Raw genomic sequence first — 6,315 nt, forward strand, 5'->3', positions numbered from 1 at the left:
TGCTTCTCATCTCCCTCCCTTTTTGCCGTCAGTCCCTGTCTCTGTCACACCCACACACAAAAAACTATTGAAGGAAGATCATTGTCTGAAAATTAAAGTTAGTTTTCAAAGTTACCTTTTTCTGTCCCTTGCTGCTTATACAGCAAGAAAAATAGTGTAGTTAGTGGAAAAGATCCCAAACAAAATTAATGGGAAAGAAAAGAAATACTAAATAGGAAGGGTTAGGTACAGGTCCCCGATCTCCCCCCCCCCCCCCATCTCTATAGACTAGAGATGAGATTTTTATACACAAGTACAACAGGAACCATTAAAATGCTTTTGGTGATTTTGAAGCATATGAGTAGAACAGAATCCTTGGAAGTCATTAGGAGGCAACCAAACCAACAACACAAACAGTAAATACACTACTATTATATAGACATGGGACTAGTATATAATACGTGTCACTTGAACGGAGTGCAAGGACAAATGCACAGAAAGTGTTTTTCTTATGACTGTTTTCATGTAAACCAGTTTACCAGGGCTTGGATACTCTCCAATGGTATACTCTCAAATGGTAGAACCTCAGTTCTGAAGATGTGAGCAGTGGTTTTCAAGGTTTCCTTTAGCCATATTTCCTCAAAGAAAAACGGGGTCCCTGATAGAAGCAGACCTACTCTGGTCGAAGGAGGTTGGCCACAGCCCCGCTGAATTCCTTCTACTTTCCCATTCTCAGTTTCTGCGGCCCTCTTTGGACTCTGGGCAGAGGTGGAGTTAGTAACTAGGAGGCCCAGTGTAGTCAGCCTCCTTCCTTCTGCGGCAGGTACTAGAGTGGGTGCAGGACAAAAGCTGCCTGTTCTGCAAAATGAAACGAAGCTGTTTTTAAATACGATGTCATATTAGAATTTGTAATTAGTAGGGACTCAGGTCAGGCTTAAGGGACCATCACAAATTAACATTTAATAACACTAAAAGTAGCTACCATTTATTTTTTAATTGTGAAATATAATTGCAGAAGTCCATAAGGTCCATTATATATCAAGTCCAATAATTATTAATTGAATGCCCACATTTGCCTAGTTCAAAAAATATCAATAGAACTATCAGCACTGCAAGAACTCACCATGTGAATGGCTACCATTTATTGGATACCTACAATATGTTGGTGTTTTACATGTCGATTTAAGCCTTTCCATACCTTGTGAGGTGGGTTGGTATTGTTGATCCTATGTTACAGAAAACTGATGACCATTATAAATTGTTTTGCTCAAATCACAGAGCTAGGAAATGTTACAGGGACTCAAATCTAGTGTTCTCAGACTGAAGAATGGCTTGGTTCTAATTTTGGGCACTGAGTGTGAACACCAATGAGACATGTCCCATGATATTTGTTTCCTGTATTACAGAAAATAAGTGTATTCACACTTTGAGGAAAATTTGACAAATTTTATTTAAACTAGGAAGCTTCTAAAGAAGCAAACTTTAAAGGACATTGCTCAAATGTGTATCTGAAATAATCCTTGGAAAATATTTTCTAGACATTCTATTTGTAGAATGCAAAGGGGCAGTTTACAGAGGCAATGATATAATCAAAGATGTAATCAATAATAAATAAGAATCTCATTGCTCTTCACTGCTTGTTTATTAAATATTTTCTTATCTGTGCTCAGCCATAAGAAATGATGACATTGGATCATTTACAACAACATGGATGGACCTTGATAACATTATACTGAGTGAAATAAGTAAGTCAGAAAAAACTAAGAACTATGATTCCATACATAGGTGGGACATAAAACTGAGACTCAGAGACATGGACAAGAGTGTGGTGGTTATGGGGGGGGGGGGGGAAGGGGGCACAAAGAAAACCAGTTAGAAGGTGATGGGAGACAATTTGACTTTGATAGTGAATTTATTTATTTATTTACAGAGACAGTCAGAGAGAGGGATAGATAGGAACAGTCAGAAACAGAGAGAGATGAGAAGCATTAATCATCAGTTTTTCATTGTGACACCTTAGTTGTTCATTGATTGCTTTCTCATATGTGCCTTGACTGCGGGCCTTCAGCAGACCGAGTAACCCCTTTCTCGAGCCAGTGACCTTGGGTCCAAGCTGGTGAGCTTTGCTCAAACCAGATGAGCCTGCGCTCAAGCTGGCAACCTCGAGGTCTCGAACCTGGGTCTTCTGCATCCCAGTCCGTTGCTCTATCCACTGCGCCACCGCCTGGTTAGGCAGACAGTTTGACTTTGGATGATGGGTATGCAACATAATCAAATGTCAAAATAACCTGGAGATGTTTTCTCTGAACTAATGTACCCTGATTGATCAATGTCACCCCATTAAAATTAATAATAAAGGAAAAAAATATTTTCCTACACTAGCTAAGGGAAAACTAGTTCTTGTAAAATCAAAACTAATAGTCCAGTCCATGGATTTATTTCTAGTTTATCTTAGCTATGTGCACTGTGCTGGTGGACCACATACCTAATGAGGAACTTACCACATATGCACCCTTCTGTCCTCGTGTTTCAAAATTTTGAATGCAGTCAACAAGAGGAAAGTAAAATAAGACTACTATTTGGAAAATATTCCCTGTAATTCAAATTTGTAGGTCATTCTGCTATTGTGGTTTATTTATCGGGAAGGAGAGGAGGAGGATGTGACTTTACTGAAGTCCCTGCTGGGGATGGTGAGGAAATGAAAATCCACTTGCTCCAGCCCTGGTAGACTTTGAGAGTGAAGAAGGGAAGCAGTCATTTGAGACATGGGTCCTCACCTCTACAGCGTGCATGTCACCTCTGACAGAATTGCAGCGGTGGGAGTAATGACAGTTTTCACTTATTAAGCCTTCTTGGTTTACTCTGACTATAACGAATAATTATTGTAATGCATCACTCTGTAGGAGGGTCGAAGAGATAGAAACAGATGTTTGAGTAAGAAATACAGAAGGCATCAGGACCTTAAATATAGAACTATGAGCTGCACAACACACGGGGGCGCCATTCACACGGAATAGAGTGGCTGTCATTTGATACCATGAATAATGTCCCTTGAAATTTTAGAATCCCTGAGATTGCTGTATGAGTAAATCTTACTTTAAAAAAGTAATATGACATAAATATTGGTGGTTCTGTGAAGCATGGATAGCAGCATATAAATTCCAACAAACTAACTGGGGGTAGCAAATGCTAGAGTTACTTGTAGATGCTGGGGGAAGTATTTATACTCGTTAATGAATTGCGTTTTCCGACATCCTTCTGTATGTACAGGGAATTATTCCAAGACAATAACCTAAAATCAAACTACTGTATTACCAGGTGAAGTAAGGCTGCTTGGGTTAAGGATTTTTTTCCTCTACTCACAAACCTTTGGGGGGATTTCGGGAACCAGGCAGCTCAGGTATGGAATAAACCTGAGTCTGCTTTGTGGTCTGTCCTACAGATAATGTCACATAATTACCTCGAGTTTGCTTTAGTACATTTAATGTAAACATACCCCCTCTTGGTCAATTTCCCTTTCATCTTGTTCTTCGTTCCATTAATCTTTTTCTTGGTTGTCACCTTTGCTGATGTGAGCTAACGTAAATGAGTAAAGATTTTAAGATTTTTACTTCTGCAACCATGCAAGATAGTTCTGCAAAAGTCAGACAATAAATTTCAGTGTGATGTTGGTTCAGGGAGAATAGTGAAAAAGTAAAATTTGCCGATTCCTTTTGATCTGTCAGTATAAAGCAAGAGGGGAGAAGAGTGGTACATAGAAAAGAATATAAGGTCAGCTCAACTCTGTCCCCATGAAACAGGTCTGTGAATTTTTTGTAGACTTTGATGGGTTTTAGAATTTAAAACTCTATCCCTTTTTATTGTAAGGGAATTCATGCCCCCATATATCAAAACCAAGCTTTCCTCTGAGCATTGACCTACAGCAGACAAACTAACATAATCTGTATATTGATCTACTGCTGCTGTAATGAATCACCACAAATTTGGGACGGTCCAAATCTGTAGGTTAGGTCCAACATAGATCTCCCTGGGCTCAGACCAAGGTGTGGGCAGTTCTGTGTTCCCTTTTGCAGGCTGAGGGAGTATCTGCTTCTTGCCTTTTCCAGCTTCCAGAACCCTGCGTTCCTTGGCTCAATCCCCTTCCTCCATCTGCCAGGCTAGTGATGGTGGGCTGTGCCTCAGCCTGCATCACACCACTGCTGCCTTCTGACCCTGACTTCTCTGCCTCTCTTCTCCCTTTCCCCACCCCCCTCTTCTACGCATAGGGACCCCTGGGATTGATTACATTGGGTTCACACAGGAAATCCTCATAGTTTAAGATCATCTGACTAGTTGATCATCGTATCAGCTTTATTAAATCTGTCAGCAACTTTAATTCTCCTTTGCCATGTCACGTAACATATTCACAGGTTCTAGGGACTAGGACATGGATACCTTTGGGGGCCCATTAGTCTGCTACCACTGAGGTCTGAATTTACTACCACTACCAACTTTAAAATGTTGACTTTCTAACTTCATAAATGACACGTGTTGATTGCCTTGCTTCTGAGCAAGATACAGTATAGAAGGTGGTACAGCTTAAAAATGAGCTGTCCCAGGTAGCCTTTGCCATGTAATCCTAACGGTCTAATAAGGGAACCTCTTACAACTACAGGTATCCTTAAAAAAGAAAGATTTTCTGTTAAGAGTCAAGAAATAGAGGTAAAATCTCAGCTGCAGTGGCAAACAAGTCATTGAGTTTTTCAAGACTTTTGGGGGGGCACAGTAGACAGCAGAACTGCAGCTTTGCCTTAATGAAGCTAGAGCATGCTGCGTGGCTAACGTGTTACGTAGTTCCTGACAGACCTCACAAATGTTACTGTCAACTTCTCACTGCTGAGCAAAATGCATCTGACATTTATAGCTCTCAAATATAACTGGACAAATAGGCAATGGGCACATCTAATTATTAAAACACTTGATTATGCATTCATCATAGCCGTAACAGTTCAGTCCATCCTAGGCATTTTTTTTAAAATCACATATAAAATTTCATTGCAGAGGTCAAAGGGTAGTGTCCACGAGGAACATACCAGCCTATGTTTCACTCTAGATAATACGTGTAATTCTAAAATCAGAGATTGTTTAAAAAAAAATTTACAAATTCCAATTTTGTGTAGTTCAAAGAAAGAGTATATTTGGAAAGAATAACTATTTCATTACTCTACCACTTTTTTTTTTTTTTTTGCATTTTTCCGAAGCTGGAAACTGGGAGGCAGTCAGACAGACTCCAGCATGCGCCCGACCGGGATCCACCCGGCACGCCCACCAGGGGGCCATGCTCTGCCCCTCTGGGGCATCGCTCTGTTGCATCCAGAGCCATTCTAGTGCCTGAGGCAGAGGCCACAGAGCCATCCTCAGCGCCAGGGCCATCTTTGCTCCAATGGAGCCTTGGCTGCGGGAGGGGAAGAGAGAGACAGAGAGGAAGGAGAGGGGGAGGGGTGGAGAAGCAGATGGGTGCTTCTCCTGTGTGCCCTGGCCGGGAATTGAACCCGGGATTCCTGCACGCCAGGCCGACGCTCTACCACTGAGCCAACCGGCCAGGGCTATTCTACCACTTTTAAAACATTTTTAAGTCTTCAAAGGTAAACACAGAAGATGAATGAATTTGGGAATAGTATGCATAATCAACAATCATTTGAAAACAGTATGTGTAATAGTGTCCTGTTAGTTAATTTTATATGTCAGTTTGCCTGGGCCTCGGGGGTACCCAAATTTTGGTTAAACATTATCCTGGGTGTGTCTGTGAGTGATGAGATTAACATTTGAATACTAGACTTTCAAAGCCCATTGTTGGGCTCATCCAACCCACTGAAGGCTTGAACAGAACAATAAGCTGAAGGAGAGAATTTGCTCTCTTTGCCTGACTGTTCAAGCTAGGACATCAGTTGGAATTTATACCATTGGCCAGGGGTCCCCAAACTTTTTACAGAGGGGGCCAGTGCACTGTTCCTCAGACCGTTGGAGGGCTGGACTATAAAAAAAAACAATAAACAAATCCCTATGCACACTGCATATTTCTTATTTTAAAGTAAAAAAACAAAACGGGAACAAATACAATATTTAAAATAAAGAACAAGTAAATTTAAATCAACAAACTGACCAGTATTTCAATGGGAACTATGCTCCTCTCACTGACCACCAATGAAAGAGGTGCCCCTTCTGGAAGTGTGTGTGTGTGTGTGGGGGGGGGGGCGGATAAATGGCCTTGGGGGCTGCATGCGGCCCCAGGCCGTAGTTTGGGGACCCCTGCCATTGGCTCTCCTGGTTCTCAGATCTTCAGACTCGACTGGAACC

The sequence above is a fragment of the Saccopteryx leptura genome, chromosome 4, assembly GCF_036850995.1.
Source record: "Saccopteryx leptura isolate mSacLep1 chromosome 4, mSacLep1_pri_phased_curated, whole genome shotgun sequence".
NCBI classification, from domain to species: domain Eukaryota; kingdom Metazoa; phylum Chordata; class Mammalia; order Chiroptera; family Emballonuridae; genus Saccopteryx; species Saccopteryx leptura.